Below are 19,564 nucleotides of genomic sequence, written 5' to 3' on the forward strand. Positions count from 1 at the left end.
TACCAAAGAGACAAAAATAGAAAGCTTCCAAAACATGGAAAGTGAGTAGACAATGAAATTATCTTTATGACTATGGATCTTTGTAAAAAGCATCATGAAAAAAAATGGGAAGCAAACTAGCTCTAACATTTAGTCTCCGTATCACATTGACAAGACAAACTTACTGGTTTCCTCATCCATGAAATGGGTATAATAATACTTCCCTTGTCTACTTCAGAAGTATGTGTGCACATAGGAATCTGAAGAGATATTTAAAAAAAATTTTTTTTAATGTTCCTTTTATTTCTGAGGGAAAGAGAGAATGATGGACAGAGCATGAGTGGGGGAGGGACAGAGAGAGAGGGAGACACAGAATCTGAAGCAGGCTCCAGGCTCTGAGCTGTCAGCATAGAGCCTGATACAGGGCTCGAGCTCACGAACCATGAGATCATGACCTGAGCTGAAGTTGGATGCTTAACCGACTGAGCCACCCAGGTGCCCCTGAAGAGATATGTTTAATAAGCTTTGCTCTGTGTAGAGCAGATGTAGCTGGACCTAACCATGGTTGTATGAAACATGATGATTAAGAAAGACCATGTTCCATAAATGATGGATGATCTCATTTTCAGTTTTAAGGACAATTATTTTCTTTCCAATCTTAACAGATCTTTTTCTCTCTCTTTCCTTTCATTCATTTTCTTTTCTCCCCAGGAAGAATTTAGGCAGTGTCCATTGTAGCATAGTCATTTCATGGTATTCATCTTCAAAGCTGACATACGGAACTACAGTCTGTGGTTGGACTTCTGGGTGACTTCTCAGTTACTGGGCATTAGAGAAATTATTAGTGCTTGGTAAATAGGATGCACCCCATAGTGGATTGTAGGAAGTAAAACTAAAAGGGTAATAATATAGTACTTGCCCTTGAGAGATTCCAGATTCTACGAGGGAGACATGTTTACTCATTTGTTCATTCAACAAATATTTATCAAGTCGTCTCATGTGTCAGGCACTATTCTATGTGCTAAGATTACAACAGTGAACAAAATTTGCATTTTAGTGAGACTTGGCCAAAATTTACAAAACAAGAGTATTTCAAAATATAATTAATTGCTCAGTCATTGGGTATAGAGGATTAATGCTATAGGAATGAGTGTGAGGTGTCATTTGCAGAATGCAAACTTCAGGGAATTACATTTTGAACTGGAGTTTGAAGTTTGGAAGAAATCATTCAAATGATAGGCAGGAAGAAATAAAAGGAAAAGACTCAAGAGTAAACACTGTTATTTTGGAGACATGGAGGAGCCTTTCTTGATGTGAATGGCAGATGTATTTCAGAGAGGATTGGGGAATTTGACTACAGAAAAATATGGAAGATGAAGTTTTGTTTTAATGGGGCTGGGAATAAAGGACCATGGAAAGTTTTGGGTGGGGTGGCAGTAGGGTGTTGGGGATACGAGGGCAATGTGATGAATGTTGTCTTTAAAAAATATGGATTTAGTGCACTGAAGAGTCAGGTCCCTGGATTGCACATGTGTTGTCATTCCCAAAGATCTACTACATGCCATGAAAAAGATTGGAAATTACCAGGATAATTGTTCATTTGTATAATGGTGATAAGTTTGTATAAAAAAAATTCCCTGAAGTCCAGATTATTTAATTAATTGAACAATCTCATTGTTAGTCCCATCTAGTTTGTACAGATACATATAGCTCTGTACATCCACCTTCGTGACGTTTATATGTGGATTTAATGAAATGATTTATGATTTGTTTACTTGGAGTTACCAAGTCATGTTTCTATTGAACACCAGGGAATTTCAACTTCTTAGGAAACAATGGGAATTTCAACTTCTTAGGAAAAATCCCACCTCACACAGAGGAGAAAGGCTTGTGGTATCAATTTGGGAACACTTTTCTTTTTCTTGATCTAGTGGCCAAGGGCAAACTGGTGACCAGGCATTATTTCCCACAGATGCTTCAGAAACTTATCACTGAAAAACTAAGCACCCTTCTATTGAGAATTTAGACCACAGCAGCCATGTGTTTATAAGCCTTTGCTGTGTTCAGGGAGGAGGTTTCTTACACCACTAAAAACTAGGACTTGGTTAGGGATAATGTGGTTCAGGTTCCCATAATTGTATGGGAATTCCCTGAGTGAAATGTATGGGTCTGGGAAAGATCAGAACTGACAATGCTCAATGACTTCTGATTTCCCAATCCATCAGAATGCCCAGTGGTGTCTCCTTGGCTATCTGCTCATCAAGCTTTGAGTTGGTAAAAATCCTTAGCAGATAAAACAATGCTTCTCACTCTGTGCTGTCATTGAAATCTAAAAGGAGTAGAATGTGTGTTTGGTCAGTGGAATTGGCAAACAGAGCAGGCTTCTGGGGCATCTGGACATTGTTCATACTGAAACCTTTTATTTGTTCATTTAGAAATGAACAATCAGGAAAGCTTCTGCATTTGGGAGATATTTGCAGAACGAGTTCTTTCAGGTTGGGTTTGGCTACAGTCCCGTGTGAAGCAGTCACCCTTCTTACTTCTTACTCAACAGATTGTGGATAAACCAGGAAGGCTTTGGCTCCTCAAATTGTTTGATCTTTGTTGCATTGCCCATTTTTGCAGATTCTGACATCTGGAATGTAAATTAGAACTACACATTTAATATTTCTGTTTAATGTTCATTATTGGTCTCCCCTGAAGATTGTTATTCAGGATTGGCTGCCAAGGGCCTGCTATTCTAATTGACAGAGTTCTTATCCGGCATTCTGGTTATTCTTCTCTCTTCCTGAGTAGACCAAGAAAGGGATAGTGTACTTCTTCAGTTTTCATTGAAAACAGTAAATCATCAGAGCTGTGTAAGTTGACATTTGTGCTGAGCATTTCATAAATGTTTGCTGAATGAGCCATTCTAGAGGCTTCTAGAATATTTCCATGTGGAAAATTCTTATTTACACTCTAGGAATTTTGGAAAATCAATATTCTAAACCTCAGACACATCATGTTATACATCTTGTTTCACTCAATTCTGTGAGGTTTAATCAGCAAATACTAGACATATGGCTCCAGATGCCATTGAGAATGCAAAGAAAAAGAAGGAATAATATCTACTCTTGAATGATTATTAGTTTGCTAGGATTGCCACAACAAAACACCCAGAAATAAAATACCACATAATTAAACAACAGAAATTTATTTTTTCACAGTTCTGGAGCCTAGAAATCTAAGATAAAGCTGCTGGCAGGTATGATTTCTTCTAATTCTCACTCTTTGGCTTGTAGACCACCACCTTCTTGCTGTGTCCTCACATTGTCTTGCCTCTGTGTGCACCAATCTCTGGGGCTTCTGTGTGAGTCCTACTCTCCTCTTCATATAAAGATAAAAGTCATATTGGATTAGGGCCCACCCCATAAACTTCATTTTATTTATTTATTTTTAAAAACTTTTTTAATGTTTATTTATTTTTGAGACAGAGAGAGACAGAGCATGAATGGGGGAGGGTCAGAGAGAGGGAGACACAGAATCTGAATCAGGCTCCAGGCTCTGAGCTGTCAGCACAGAGCCCAACGCAGGGCTCGAACTCACGGACCGCGAGATCATGACCTGAGCCGAAGTCTGACGCTCAACCGACTGAGCCACCCAGGCGCCCCCTTTTGGCTTTTTTTAAAATTTTTTAATGTTTATAAACTTCATTTTGATTTAATTACTTCCTTAAAGTCCCTGTCTCGGGGCGCCTGGGTGGCTCAGTTAAGCATCTGACTTCAGCTCAGGTCATGATCTTGCAGTCCGTGAGTTTGAGCCCCGCATTGGGCTCTGTGCTGACAGCTCAGAGCCTGGAGCCTGATTCAGATTCTGTGTCTCCCTCTCTCTCTGACCCTCCCCCGTTCATGCTCTGTCTCTCTCTGTCTCAAAAATAAATAAACGTTAAAAAAAAAAAATAAAGTCCCTGTCTCTAAATATAGCTACATTCTGAGGTACTGGGGGTTAGGCTTCCACATGAATTTTGGGGGGACACAGTTTAGCCTATGATAGTACTTTTTAGTGGTAGATGAGAAACTATACACTGAATGACTATTACAGAGTCAAAATCAGCCAAATATAGGAGCAAAGTTCTATGGGGATTGAGAGAAGAGAGTGCTCCCATCTGTTTGGAAGAACTGGGTAAACCTTTATGGATGAAATGGTTTTGAGATGGATATTGAAACACACATTTTAAAGAATGAACTATTAAATTGAATGATATGAAATGGCTGTTTTAAAAATCAAAACAGTCAAATGTCAGCAGTATCATATGGTATAACAACACATTTCTTTTCATCCTACTGGTATAGGGGAAGGATTGGCAGACTTTTTCTATAAAGAGCCAGATAGGTTAAATGTTTTAGGTTCTGTGGGCTATGTGGTCTGCTTCACAACTACTCAGCTCTGATATTTCAATAGGCAAAGATCCATAGACAGTATGTAAACAAATAAGTGTGGCTGTGTTCCAATAAAACTTTATTCACAAAAACACGCAGCAGACACAGCTGGCGAGTGGAGGAGTCAGGTCAGTAACGCAGGTCCCCTGACTTCTACACTAATGTCCTTTCCTCTATGCCATGTTAATTTTATTTCCTAGGAACTAGCAAGATTCTAAGTAAATATTAGAAGTTTTTTTTTTTTTTTAATTCAAAACAATCCGTTTGGGAAAATAAAAACTAAAAATGCCCCCATTCCCTCCAAAAAAAAAAAAAAAAAAAAAAAGAGGACAGGCCAGATCTGGCCTTATGTAGGGGAATTTTCTTACCCTTATGGAGAGGAGACTTTAAATTCCCTAACTCTTCCCTTTGCTGAAACACATCTTCCCTGATGCTTTCACAGCCCTGCACCAGGCACGGAGTTCCTCTTCTCTGACATGCTGATCCCCTCTTTTCCAAAGCAGAGCCTTCCAACATCCAGAGACTGGAGAGAACAGAAAATACCTTGGCTCCAACTCAATGTTGTCATGTGGTAACAGACCACAAACCTAAGCCACTTCCGCCTTGTCCCTTAACTCTTGGCACATTCTGTGTTTTGTTTCTATTTTATTGGCTCTTGAGTGGAACTGCAAAAAGACTCGTGGACTCCTTTCATCCAGCGAGGGAAAACAAGCAACCACCTCTCGTCCTAGCCTTCTTGGTACTCCCATTGCAGAAGGGCTCTTTCACAATATCAGATTTTTCCAGATGACTGAGAATTTCCAGCAAATACAAACAATCCATTGTGGGTGGAGGATATACTAAATACACATAGACGCTTCTGTCTTTCACAGGGAAGAAACTGACAGTAACATAACCTCCTGGGGAAGACTTGGTGGTATCCTGGGTACCCGTCTCCTATTAGTTCTTTACAAGTATTTATAGAGTGGTTACTCCTCGCCTTTCTAGTACTGGAGGCGGAACTGTAACCGGCCAAGGCAAGATTCTTTTTTACGTGGAGCTTTCATTCAAAGGGGAGAAGACAGAAAATAAACAAGCAGAGAAGTATATAAATCATATAGTCTCAAATGGTAATTATGATTTATAAAGAAAATAAAACAGGGTAATGGGCTGCAGATTGAGGGTAGCTGGTTGAGGAATGGTGAAGGGATTTGAACAGAGTAGGGGCTGGCCACGTGATGAACTGCCTTGGAACATTACAAGCAGAGGCAAGACCAATGCCAGGCTCTGACCTGAGAACAGGTATGGTCCCAGAGCAGCAAGACCAGGGTGGCCAGAGTGGAATGAACTGGAAGGAGAGTAGTGGAGAGCAGGGTTGGAAATCTGTTCTGAGACTCTGAGGCCCTGGACACCCTGAGGAGCAGGACTCTTTCCCAGACCCCAGCAGCCTCAGACTGAATGCTTTAAAGTTCTTGTATCCTTTTCACAATGTTTTCTTTTTCTTTACTTTTCTGTAAGTTGTTTTAGCTTGTGGATACTCTTTTAGTGCCCTGCTTCTTTAAAAAAAAAATTGTTTAACGTTTATTCATTTTTGAGAGATGGAGAGACAGACATGAGTTGGGGAGGGACAGAGAGAGACACAGAATCCAAAGTAGGCTCCAGGCTCCGAGCTGTCAGCACAGAGCCCAACGCAGGGCTTGAACCCATGAACGGCAAGATCATGACCTGAGCTGAAGTCGGATGCCCAACCAACCGAGCCACCCAAGCTCCCCATTAGTGCTCCGCTTCTGATCTTGGAATGAGACAGTAGATAATTAGTCTTCTTGAAACCTATGGCAGAAGATCAAATTGAGCTCCCAATAAGAATGTGAGAGATTCTTCCATGGTAAATGCATGGCGTGTCTGAGAGCCCCTCAAACGCTCAGTGCCTTTTCCGTACACCTCTCAGCTGTGTCCTTGCTAGTTAAGGCTGCTGAGTGTCTGACTTCTGGGTGAGAGCAAAGGTGCCATAGTAACACAGTCTCCTTCCTTTACAATTGTATCTCCCACACTCCTATGTCTTTAGAGAGAAATTGAGTAGATTTCTAAAGGAAAATGGTTGTCACAGTAATTGCAACTTTCTGTGATTTGATATAAGCAGGAAAGAGCACGGTGGCTGAATACAGGGTTTAATGTCCACTTAGTTTTCCTCCTTCCTTCTTCTTGAGTTTTTATGAACATTCGTTATAGAAACCATCTTTTCTTTCTGCTTCTCCTAATGCTGTTGGTACCAAGAAGATGAGCAATAAAACCATTTCTGTTCCCCTGTCTATGAAAGAAGCAGCAGTTGAAAAGGGCAGGATTTCCATCAGGATGGGAAAGAGGATGTTGAATGTTAAAAGGCCTGCATCCCTTAAAGCCTGAATGTCTCCAGGTCTCAGCTCCCTTTTCTGTTGCTGTTTTCTCCCTCGTATTCTTGTACCATGATGTTATACCATGGGATGCTGCCAATACTGGTTTTTCCTCTGCACATGCAATTTTTAAAGCTCTATTTTCATTTTATATTTTCAGAAGCACTGAAGACCAGAATACTGTTTGGCAGGATCGACATTGATTTTACCACCAGGTGCAGGGGACAGCAGCCATGAGTGACCTCAGGGACACATCATAACCCTGCTACATCCTCCCCATGCCCTGCCCTGAAATCCTATCACAACAGCTATAATATTTGACTTTGAGTTTTTGTCTCACATTAAAATGTAAATGCCCAGGGGAAGAGTAATGCCTTACACTTTCTCTACGCATTTATCCCTTAGAGGGGAGTTAGACATTTTACTGACATTAGGTTTTTATAAGAGGAAGAGAGGAGAGTGTGAGAACACAGGAATGCCTGAAACTCAGGAAGTTGGGGTTGAGATTGGGGGTGGTTTCTGGTGCAGGTGAAGGGGAGATTTGAGGGAGATGACTCAAAAAAAGAAGCTAGAAACATCAAAGACAAATTTGGCTAACTTCACAATCATCTATAGCTCAGGCCTCAGGAAATACCATTGGGCTAACTGTTCCCTTCCTTGGCTCATTAATCTTGACATTGATTTCCTCCCTTCTGCCCAATGCACCATGTCATAGCCAAGGACCTCTACCCTTATTCAGTACGATTTGCTAGGATTGCTGAGTCCAAGTTTCAGAATCATCTCATGACTTTGTGCATTTATTCTATTGTTTGGCTCCCTTTCAATGCATATTATAAATAAAAGCTAATCCAACCTGGCTGACCATTTTCTGTTACTACTGTCCCCTCCTGCATGCAGGTAATCCTTTTCCAAGTCACAAAGCTCTTCCCTCATCCATCTCCCTTTCTTGAGCCATTTTTTTTATCTTGCACCCTACCTCACCCACCTTCGTTGACTCTTCTCCTTGACCACTAATCCCAGATGTGGAATCTTGTCAAATCTTATTTAAAATCAAAGTACTCTTTATACAACCGCTAAATCTCCTTCATCTTTCATGACAGAGATATCTCAAGGAAACTCTATCTGATTTGTTCGACATGACCTCCTCTGCCTGGGTCCTTGCAGCCTTCCTTCAATAAAGTGGGCTTTTCCAGCTGTTCTCCTTCTACATCTTTTAAGAATACTTTCAAGAACTCATCTACTACATCCCTTCTATTCCTAAACAAACCAGATGTTACCCATGCTGGTCTTCTATCTCCCTGCTTGTCTTAAGAGGGATCTTAAAAGAAATATGAAGGATGGATCTGGCTATTTTCAAATCCTTAGGAATTACTTCAAAATGAATGAATTTCAGTTACTGCCTCTTTACCCTGTCCGCTCTTCCCATGATTGTAAATTAAAAAAAAAAGCCATATGTTGTTTTCTACTGCATTAGATGATGTACTTGTATTAGGTCATAGTTTTTTTGAAGCATGTCTCTAAGTCAATTATCCTCAAATGTAAATTTGGAATTTGAGGCATCTCAGCCCATTCCTTTCAATATATTACATGCCTCAGTTCAGAACCCAGATGAATGTAGATAACCTAGAATAAAGCCGCACCTTGAGCTATTTGAGTGAGTGGATTAATTTTCTTTTGTTTTAATCCTGTGTTAGATACACTTTTTAAGTCTCTGGAACAGTTGGATAATCACAAGTTTCCTCCCTCTAGGCAAAGCCCACCCCACAGAGTGAAATATACACTGCTAACAGCAAGCAGATCCCAAAGACAGGAGAGAGATACAGGGTCTGAGCCAAGTTCACCACTCAGAAAAGGCATTTCTCCCCAAAGAGTAGGATGCTTAAGACATGGGGGAGGGGCTGATGGAAGAATTCCTTGATATGGAAGTTCAAATGGTGGGGAATAGGTTCTCCAGGAATGTCAAGTTGAATATGAATTGGCTGTTTGTTTTACATTACAGATTCCACAGGTCCAATCTTGATTCAAGATCTATATCCAAATATATAAAAGAATCCCAAATGATCCTGATGCAGGAGGTTAGTGAACCCCACTTTGATAAGATATTCTCCATAAAAGGGATTATACTGTTGAATGTTTTGGAAACACTGTATCAAAAAAATTAAGCACATTTCTTTCTCAATTTACAGTATTACAAATGTTTGAGAGGAGGGCACATGGTATTTTCTGAACTTTTTTTTAACCATATCTATTAATCACTTGAGGGACACTACTGCACTTTCTCACAGTTTGAAAAGCGCAGGGTTGAGTTTTGTCTGCAACAAAAGGGGTAACAATTATCAGCTGTACTGGTTAGAACACACCTGTCATGGTGCTATTATACACTTTAAGGCAGTTGCTGAAAAAAGAAGAGCAGGTTGAAAGAAGAGCAAATAGGATATTTAGCTGTTTGCTAATCATATCACCTGAACAATGGTTGAAAGAGACTTAAGAGACTCCTAGACTAAAATGGAAGCTCAAATATGCGTATCTAAAGTCACCTCCTTGTCAAGACCCCACCAAAGCTGTGGGGAGGAGAGGCAAAGAACTGGGAGATAAAGAAGGAAGACAACAATTATATTTGGAAGCAGGAAAGCATATAGAAAATAGTAACTGAGCTAGCAAACCAAACAGCTGAATCCAAAACCAGAGTGATCACCTCTCACAGATTCCTCAGAATGCTCAGGATGGACAGCTGCAGTTACCCTTGTCACAGGGCACAGTGGTAGGAACAAAAATAGAACTGGGTAAAAACCATTGACAGAGCAGTCAGATCTCTAGCTCTTCTGAAATCTGTGCCATTGGCAAACTGACCCTCCCCAAGCTCACAGAGGACTAGATGTTTATTCTCTGAAGAGGGTGAAACAGAAGAACTTTAAATTGGGGGTTGGCTGGTGCAAATGTTGGTGTAATTGAAGATGGAGTGTCCTGCTGAAAACAAAGAGGTAACCAAGCTCTATACATATCAATGCTGAATGCCGAGTTCCCCAGTCCTTTCCCCTCCAGGCCCAGCAAGTCTCCTAGGATACAAATGCCGTAAGCAAGAAATTCAAAGAATATACGTTAAGGAATCTTATTATCTCCAAAGGAAAGACTAAAACGAGGCTCCTCTGCAAACAGCCAACCAGGTCACTCTACAGGGAAGCTCAACATCAACACACCCCACTCACAACTGGATGCAACAAGATCCCCAGTTTGCAGGCGGTTCCAGCACCTTGCTTCTCCCCATTGAGGCAGTATTTATTTCTCCTCCTCGTTAGACTGGATGAGATTTTGTGACTACCTCAATAAATGAAATGTGTTGCATGATTTTGTAGGCAAGGTCATAAAAGGTGATGCGCCTTCTGCCTGATCCTTTGTCTATCTGGATTCTTGACCTTAGAATCTTGCCATTGTGCTGTGAGGAAGCCCTAACCAGCCCCCTGAGGAGGAACTGAGCCCTCAGCCAAGAGTTAGTTTCAACTACAAGACCCATGAGTGATGGGTTCCAGCCCCCATCCTTGGAAGCTTTCAGCTAAGGTTTCTGACAGTGTGAAGCAGAAAGACCATCTTTGCTTTGCTCTGTCCAAATTCCTGACCCATAGAATCCATGAACATAATGAATGGTTGTTTGGGACCACAACACTTTGGAATACACATTAATTAAATATTTAAAGAGTTAAGCTTACAATAATTAGTTTGGAAGTTCCATTCCATAAAATTTTCAAGATCCTTAGGGGAAGCTATTTGCCATCCTGAAATTTAGAAGAACGGTGTTTGTGTGTATATGAGGAGCAGGGAGATCAGATTATGATGGACAGTAAATAGGTACAGTACTCTGTGTGATCCAAAATTCTCTTAAGAGCTTTTCTGGAATTTTAAACAATTTTTTTTTCTTTGATATTAAAAAAAAAAAAAAGAGTAGAGGATGAGACACAAACTCATTACCAGAATAAGTTTCAGGATTTCATAAAATGAAGAGAAAGTTTTGAATAGGCTGTATAGGAATTCACAAACTACTTATAATACATTCCAGAGCTCAGCAACTTTTTTTCATATTGCCTGCTGTTTAAGATTATCTTCATCACTGCTGCATTCAGTTACAGGTGGGGACATTATTTTGGAAACCTCTCTTTGTATTGTCTTTGTAACCTAGATCTATTGCCCATGACATTTTAGCTATTTAATAACTCTACTGTTCCAACAAAACCTCCCCAAGGAGTACTTCAAGCTCCCAGTGTCCCACCAACCTAAGCTCTCCAAAGGAGCAATGAAAAACCACAGGTGCGAGAAATCTGAGGATTTTTTCTCTGAGAGGTCTCTTTTCAGTCAGCTCTGTTTTTGTCTTAAAATAGATCTTAAGCTCTAAGGAGTAGTTAATCTTAGAAATTCAGAAATGGAAGATTAACCCCCAAAGATTAAGTGATTATCTAAATATGTTAATTCCGTGTGATTGTTAATTTATTACCCTCTGTCCTCATGATGAATGGCAAGCAATCTTGCAAAATTCATACCAATTATTTTTATCTGATGAGAACAACAATTTTGTTGTTAGGAAAATAGATATCTTTTCTCCAAATGAAGAACAAAAAGATAAAACCATGCTCGTGTAGCTTATAAAAGGTGTGAAAGAGATTCTGAAGTTCCATGACTCACTCATGTGGTGTGACATTTTTCATTTGGAAAAATATTGTTTTCCACTTGCACTTACAGTAAAAATAGGATTCTGATATTTATAGAAATGAAAAATCTTTATTATTCTTTCTCCTCCCAAAGAGATTTAGGGTTACCGAATCACTGGCAAACCCTATTGAGTCAAGAGATATTTGCTATATGTCAGTTTTTTCTAGGATTTTTTTGTTGGTTCTGGAGATACAAAGACAAGTTCATTAGACCTGTGATGTGTGTTCAAAAAGCTTCCAGCCAAATAGGGAGGTAAAAACAATTAAAATGTAAGGTAGAAAGTGAGATGGACCATATGGGTGGTAGAAACATGGAGTAAAGAAGAGAGAGAGAAGCTTTGTGGTTGGTGGTGAGAAAGGATAGTGTGATAAAGGGGAAGACGAATCAGATAAAGGCAGATCATGCTGGAGGTGAGCTCAAAGGACCCAAAAAGGATTTTTTCAAATGAACAATAAAGGTTTGAATTTGGCTGGAACATCCAAACTAAATGTACATCTGTATCAGTGGGGTCCTTCTAACAGGGGAGATTCCTAGACCCTACACCAGATTTGAAGGCCCAGCTTCCATTGGGGAGGAAATGGGTACCCATGTTTTTAAAAGGCTGATCTTGAGACTCTTGTTACAGCTGGATTGGGGAATCTCTGGGCTGAAGTGCAACGTTCATAATGAGGAATGTTGGACACAAAGTTGAAGAGGTTGGTTGGTGCCAAATCCTAAAGGGCAACGACATCCAGAATATATATGGACTTTATTCATTAGTTAATGGGGTGCCAAGAAAAACCCTTGAGGAAGGAAATCACAAATCACAGTGGTGATTCAGGGACAGGGATCTGCTGCTGTGTCTAGCATGGATCAGGAAGGAAGGATACCAGAGGTAGGGAGAGTGAGGAGGCACTACCTATAATTTCTTAGGACAAGGTAATGGAAGCATGAAATTTAGGAGTAGCAACAGCAGGGCTGGGGAGGAAAGCATGGGTGAGCTTCTAATCTCATTCACTCTTGTCATTTACTTGAGTTCCTGTGATGTCTCTTGCTTTGATGTTGCCTCCCATTGAAGATGATCTCACTAAATCCTTAGTTACTCCTGACCCAAGTTCTTGCTTTTTGGTTAAAACACATTGTGCTTAAATGCATGCGATTGTTATTGCTGTCATTATTTTAAGAAAAAAAAGTACATTCAGGCCATTGAGTCTTTTGGATTCCAGGATGCTTAAGAATGTCTCAACTCGGGATGCAGCCGATTCTTTGCCAAATGAGACAAGTCAAAGATTGGCAGAAGCTGTTGAATTTTGTATGTACCCAGCACATTGCATAATTATGAGTGGGCATATCGTAATCATGTAAAAGGTCTTGATTATTGATTTGAGCTCCATTTCCAGTTTCTGAAACTTTTGATTCTGTCCCTTGATTCTCTTGAGAAGTCAGGGAATGTTTTTCTGCTATATTTGCTCTCTGATAATCCTTTCTCCCCTCACCCAGCCAATTTTCATAGACTTAATGAGGCCTGATTACCCAGGTCTCATATCTCACAAAGTAGTCCCTTTAGAGGAGTAAGAAGGAGCCTGAGACTTCTCATAGCAATCACCTTGCTTTGAGCACATTGCATCTATTTGGAAAAAGGTGCAAATATTTGGCATATTACTGGTCTTTCATATGAATCCTTGCAATAGGTAGAAGCACGTATTCCTAGTTTCTCTGTATAGACATAAGTAAAAAGAAGAAAAGGGAAATGAATGTCCTTGTACTTTTTTATTTTTTAAGTTTTTATTTAAATTCTAGTTAGTTTACATACAGTGTAATATTAGTTTTAGGTGTACAATATAGTGATTCAACACTTCCATACAGTACCTGGTGCTCATCACGACAAATGCAGTCCTTAATCCCCATCACCTATTTAATCCCCCATCCACTTCCCTTCTGATGACTGTCAGCTTGTTCTTTATAGTTAAGAATCTGTTTCTTGGTTTACCTCTCTCTCTCTCTCTTTTTGCACATTTGTTTTGTTTCTTTTTTTTAAGTTTATTTATTTTGAGAGAGAGAGAGAGAGAGAGAGAGAGAGAGAGAGAGAGAGAGAGAATCCCAAGCAGGCTCCAAACTGTAAGCACGGAGCCCAACACAGGGCTCGATCTCATGAACCATGAGATCATGACCTAAACCTAAATCAAGAGTCAGATACTTACCTGACTGAGCCACCCAGCTGCCCTTCATTTGTTTTGTGTCTTAAATTCCACATGTAAGTGAAATCATATGGTATTTGTCTTTGTCTGACTTATTTCACTTAATACTCTCTAGCTCTATTCGTGTTGTTGCAAATGGCAAGATTTCATTCTTTTTATGGCTGAGTAATATTCCATTATATATATAAAACATATCTTTATCCATTCATTAGTCTATGGACACTTGAACTGGTTTCCATAATTTGGCTATTGTAGATAATGCTGTTATAAACATAGGGTTGCATGTATCCCTTCGAATTAGTCTTTTTGTATTCTTTGGGTAAATATCTAGTAGTGTGATTGCTGGATCCTAGGGTAATTTTATTTTTGACTTTTTGAGGAACCTCCATACTTTTTTCCAGTGTTTGTACCAGTTGGCAGGGCAAGAGGGTTCCCCTTTCGCACATCCTCACCAACACCTGTTTCTTGTGTTGTTGATTTTAGCCACTTTGACAGGTGTGAGGTGATATCTCACTGTGGTTTTGATTTGGGAAGTGCTATGTTTTTTTAAATGGAACATCAAGGGAAGACAAAAATTACCTGCCTCAAAAATGTATGGGTTTAATGAATTCAATTTAAACTTAATCCCAAAAATAGAATAGAACAAAATGCAAAGTAATCAGGAGAAGAACTTAAAATTACCTACTGTGGTCTCTGTGGTTCCCTGCCCTCCCAAATTCATATGTTGAAGCCCTAGCCTCCAGTAACTCAGAATATGACTATATTTGGAGAAGCGGTGATTATGTTAAAATGAGGCTGTTAGGGTGCATTCTAATCCAGTCTGATTGGTGTCCTTATAAAAAGGAAATGTAGACACACAGAAGAAACCCCAGGGATGCATGCAGAGAGAGGGATGGATGGCCATTTAAGGACAAGTGGGAAGGCAGCCATCTGCAAGCCAAGGAGAGAGCTCAAGAGAAACTATACCTGCCAACACCTTTATCTTGGACCTCCAGCCTCCAGACCCGCAGAAAAAAGCATTGTTGTTTAGGCTGCCCAGTCGGCGGTATGTTGCCATGACATCCCTAGCAGACTAAGCCAGTCCCCCATGCCCAGGGGGAACCTGAGGGCTCAGATGGCACTCCTGCCAGTGGGAGGCCCACCGTGTACCACACAGAAGCTAACTGGTGGCATTTGGTGTGAATAGATCTGCCACCCCCGCCACTAAGCATCCTAGATCCCACTGGTAGAAACCAGGAGGAATGGGTATTCCAGGGTCTATCTCCCTTTTATCAGATATGTTCATAGTGAAACACTCAGGACAGAAAAGGACAGAAGAAGATGCTCAGAGTCTGTCTCCATTTGAACACCTGTGTCAAATTGAGATGAAATGGAGATTGTTAATAAGGACCATTTTTTAGGTGGTAGCAGACTGCACCCCTCCCTAGGCTTCCTTTTCAGGGAGAATCCCTTTCTGTGTCTGAGCTCTTACCTCCCTCCCCACTTGATCTTGGATGCAGTCCCTTCGCCATGCATTTAACTATTATCTCTCTGCCCCCTTCAGTCACTGCCTGTTTCCACTGCCACTTTGTCTTATGTTTGAGAATGTCCCTTTGGTCCCCTTTTCCCATGAAGGTTTTCTTTTCCCTGACTCCACAGCTGTGAGCCAACCCCAGTTAATTAATATACACCAGGAATACCAAATCCATCAAATCTAGGACACTGTCAATTAGAACACTCACTATTATTTTATATACTAATAAAAAAGAATAAATGCTGACAAACTATAACATATTATCAACTGTAAGGTGCTTTAATTCCAGAGTAGTTCAATAATAATAATAATAATAATAATAATAATAATAATAATAAATAGTGGGGTGCCTGGGTGTCTCAGTCAGTTGGGTGGCCAGCTTTGGCTCAGGTCATGATCTCGTGGTCCATGAGCTCGAGCCCCGTGTCGGGCTCTGTGCTGACAGCTCAGAGCCTGGAGCTTGCTTCGGATTCTGTGTATCCCCTCTCTCACTACGTCTCCCCCACTCATGCTCTGTGTCACTCTGTCTCTCAAAAATAAATGTTTAAAAATTTTTAATAAAAACAATAGTAATAGTAATAATAATGTGCATCTTAGAATCAATGACATGAGATATATAAGCATGAAAACAACACCACTTAAGAACAATAATCAAATGTTTTTAAAAAAAAAAAACATTGCCGGGCCACCTGGGTGGCTCAGTTGGTTAAGTGACCAACTCTTGATCTTGGCTGAGGTCATGATCTCATGGTTCCTGAGATAGAGCCCTGAAGTCAGGCTCTGAGCTGACAGCACAGAGCTTGCATGGGAGTCTCTATTTGCCCCTCCCCCATACTCACTCTCTCTCTCTCTCTCTCAAAATAAATAAAAAACACTTTAAAAATAAAATAAAATAATAAAAAAACATTTCAGAGTGTGGTAACCAGCTAAAGCCAGCTGAAATCATGCTGTTTTTTTAAGTTTATAATACATTCACTCATACCAAAAACATGGTGGGACAGAGAGGGACAGGAATGTTCAATGTTTGTCCCCATGTTTTTGTGACTTCTGGGGCACTTCTGTCCCTGTGCTCACTGTCCAACTTGCTTTTTTGCTGCCATTTGCTTCTCATGCCCCATGGCTATTCTCTTTGCTGGGTTCCAGATAACCAGAGCCTCTTTTCCTCCACATTTTAAAAGATTTCTTTTTATTTTTATTCAATTTTACTGTGTAGTCTATTTTACTATAGGTTTGGGACAGCAGAGATGGTTAACATTGCTGTACTTAAAAGTCTTTTGCCCCATAATACAAAGAGTGTCCTTCCGGCTGATCCTTCCTCACGATGGCCCCTAGCCATAATTTGTTTTTCTCTTCACCTACTCCTTCCCTCTCCAGTGTTCTCATCCACCCTCAAACTTCTCCTCTGTCATCAGAGTAGTTTAGCCCTTCCTCTGACTTTCTGTCTGCTTCAGGGACTCCAGATCTTTTCAAAATCTAAAGCAGCTTGTCAATGTATTTACCCCAGAAAGAAATAATGGTAGTCCCCTTAGGAGGGAAAAGCAGGTACATTCCCTTGTGTTGATTGTTGTTTGTTTGGTATGGCAAACAGATAGTAAAATGCACAAATCTTAGGTATTCCGTTTGATCAATTTTGGCAATTGTATCCATCACTGGAAAGTCCCCTGTGCCCTTTCCAATTAATTAACAGCCCTCCTTCCCACAGTCAACCACTTCCTGGTGTCTATCACCACAGATTAATTTTGTCAAATATTGAACTCCATATAAATGGAATCAAACAGCATGTGCTTGTTTGTGTCTGAATCTTTTGCTTCACTTGCTTTTAAGATTCATTCCTGTCATTGCTTATTCTAGTAGTTCCTTCATTTTTACTGCTGAGTATGGTTCTGCTCCATGCATACAGCACTATTTGTTTTTCTTTTCTCCAATGTATGAACTTTTGGGTTGTTTTTGAAATGTAGTTATCATGAATAAGACTACCGTGAATATTTTCACCTAAGTGGAGACCCACTCTCCACCCTTCACCCTGCTTCACTACACTCCCAGACTGCAACAGCCACACCCCCTTCCTTGACAGGTAACAACTGGTTTGGCCAACGGGAGGCACCAGTGAGGGATTGGGGGCAGGGAGGAAATAGAAGTTTGGGCTCTTACTCCTCTGGAGTCCACCGGTCCCCTCCACACTAGGCTGTGGATTCTCAGTGGCACCTCACTTCCCACCCAACTCCATGGCTGCGGGTCTGGCTGGCTGGATGCCTTCTGGCCTAGAAGGTGTATCGGCTTCTTATCACATATAGGCCCCATTGTTGGGTGATTCCTTTAACTCTCATACCTTTGAACATAGTCCTTTTGTTAAAATCTCTTGAGCTACTCCTTTAAGTGTGCCATCTGTTTTCTGCCAGGGCCCTGATGGCCTCCCTTTTCTAGGCCTGCAGGAGGTGGTGTTAGCCCCAATGTAGTTGGCTACTTGAGAGACTGTATCTTAGCCCTACTGCAGGAGGTCTTAGCCAGAAGAACCCATCATTTGGAACCTGGCTCTGTGCAGGCTTAAACATTCCGTTTATGTGGTGAAAATAGGAGAATGTCATTCTTGAAAAGAGATTTCTTTTTTTTTTTTTTTACTTTTAGACAGCACTTTCCTTCCCTCCTCTCTGACATATATACCTTTAAAAAAAGAGAGAAGAAGGAGAAGGAGAACAAGAAGATGCTTTGCTCGTATTTATGAGGGAGTCAGGCATCCAGTTCTCCTTTCAAAGCTCTTCATGTAGAAAGGAAACTGGCCCTGACGTTTACACAGTCCAGGAGAATTCCAAATAGAATTTGGACAGATTGGGAAGTTACCATCTTGAAGTGTGCGGGGAAAACAATCCTGGTGGGAAGATGTGGTGACATATATGAGACAACCCATGGATGTCAGGAATGTGCTGCTCTGTACGGACCTCTGCGCTTCACCATCTAATGGGATTGCCAAAAATATGCATATGTTCCTCATGATATCACATGAGAAGGCCATCCAATTAAAGCACTCCACCGTACACGCAAGGAGGATAATTTCTGAGTATATTTATGATTGCTTAATGTCAACAAAAGGGTCTTTTAAACGCAGCACATTCCTTAGCCTGTGCTCACAGATCATGCTAAACACATCCAAATGCACAAACTATAAAAGAGGGAAGAGGCACTACCGGCACACCGAGCTCTTTGGTTTCTGCATCTGGCCAGCGTCCACTGGGAGAAATGTAAGTCAGAGTTTACCACATGGATTACAAATGTGCTGAATTGCAAGAATGATTATTAAATGAAAATATCCATAGCACCTGCAGCTTGTCCCGGAAAATTCCCCCAGGGTATTGTGGGTGCTTTTTAATTTTTTTTTTTTTTGAGGAAAAAAAGTAAGACAGGGTGAGATGCAAATGGTGACTCCAGCTGCTTATAGTAGCAGCTCCATTAATGTTCCTGAAGGGTTTGCTGAGGCAGTTCTGTCAATTGGAGCTGCTTCCATTCCCATCAGGAGCGCAGTGAGGGAGGGGGCTGGGGAATATCATTAGCCTCTTTCCTTTGAGGTTCCGGTGATCAAGAAAATGAAAATAATAGTAATGTAAATGGCAAGTGCTTTAAAAAACAAAGCACATCAGTGCAGAGGGAAGTGTGAGCTGGCTCTGTAGTTCTGGCCCGCAGCAGTGTTTATTCTGTCATAGGTCAGGGCTTCTTCTGGAAACAGAAACTGTGCGGCTATGTGGATCTTGTTGATTTAATACATGGTTGTATAGAGAGAGAGAGAACACTCTGCACATATGTAATATTTGGCCATGTTTTAATCAGCTTCTGTGTGTGTGTGTGTGCGTGTGTGTGCACGCCCACACATGCATGTGGAAACACAAAGAATAAAGTTAGGAGAAAGTTAGTGAAGTGGTTAATTTCTGGAATGTGAAATCAGAATATCTAGAGTCAGTTACCAACCTACCCCTGTAAGTACCTGGACAAGTCACTTTACCTTCTCAGCCTCTCCTCCCCCACATATAAAATAGGAATGATTATTATTAAATCCATCCTCCTCTGACAGGTAGAAATAAAGATCAAATGAGGTACTTGGTGTGCAAATGCTTTGAATATGTTAAGTTGCTAACCAATTATTGGTTATTATTATTAGAAACAATTCCCTGCTGCTAAAACTCTCACACCTAAGTAAAACTCTATCAAATGTATCAGTAAAAACATGGTTCACACATACCTGGAAATTGGAATCTGACCAGAACACTTTACCTGTAGGTAACCTTTTTGGGGGTTTATCTACTAGTAGAGGGAATGCATACATTTAAATTTCATTCTAGGATTGGAAAATCAAAGGTGAATTGATGTAGTATGTACTTGTACTTTTTTTTTTTTAAGTGACCTTTCATAGCACAAATGGGA

The 19,564-nt window shown here is 40.5% G+C and overlaps 1 long non-coding RNA gene across 2 annotated transcripts in view; it reads left to right on the forward strand.

Annotated features, from left to right (window-relative positions):
• Positions 1 to 19,564, forward strand: part of LOC113604958 (uncharacterized) — a 176,684-nt gene that overhangs the window by 81,777 nt on the left and 75,343 nt on the right. For both annotated transcript variants that reach the window (XR_003427012.2, XR_008289665.1), the window contains exon 3: positions 8,766 to 8,841. This is a non-coding gene — a long non-coding RNA (uncharacterized LOC113604958). The remainder of the gene's footprint in view (positions 1 to 8,765; positions 8,842 to 19,564) is intronic.

Source organism: Acinonyx jubatus, chromosome A3, assembly GCF_027475565.1.
Source record: "Acinonyx jubatus isolate Ajub_Pintada_27869175 chromosome A3, VMU_Ajub_asm_v1.0, whole genome shotgun sequence".
NCBI classification, from domain to species: domain Eukaryota; kingdom Metazoa; phylum Chordata; class Mammalia; order Carnivora; family Felidae; genus Acinonyx; species Acinonyx jubatus.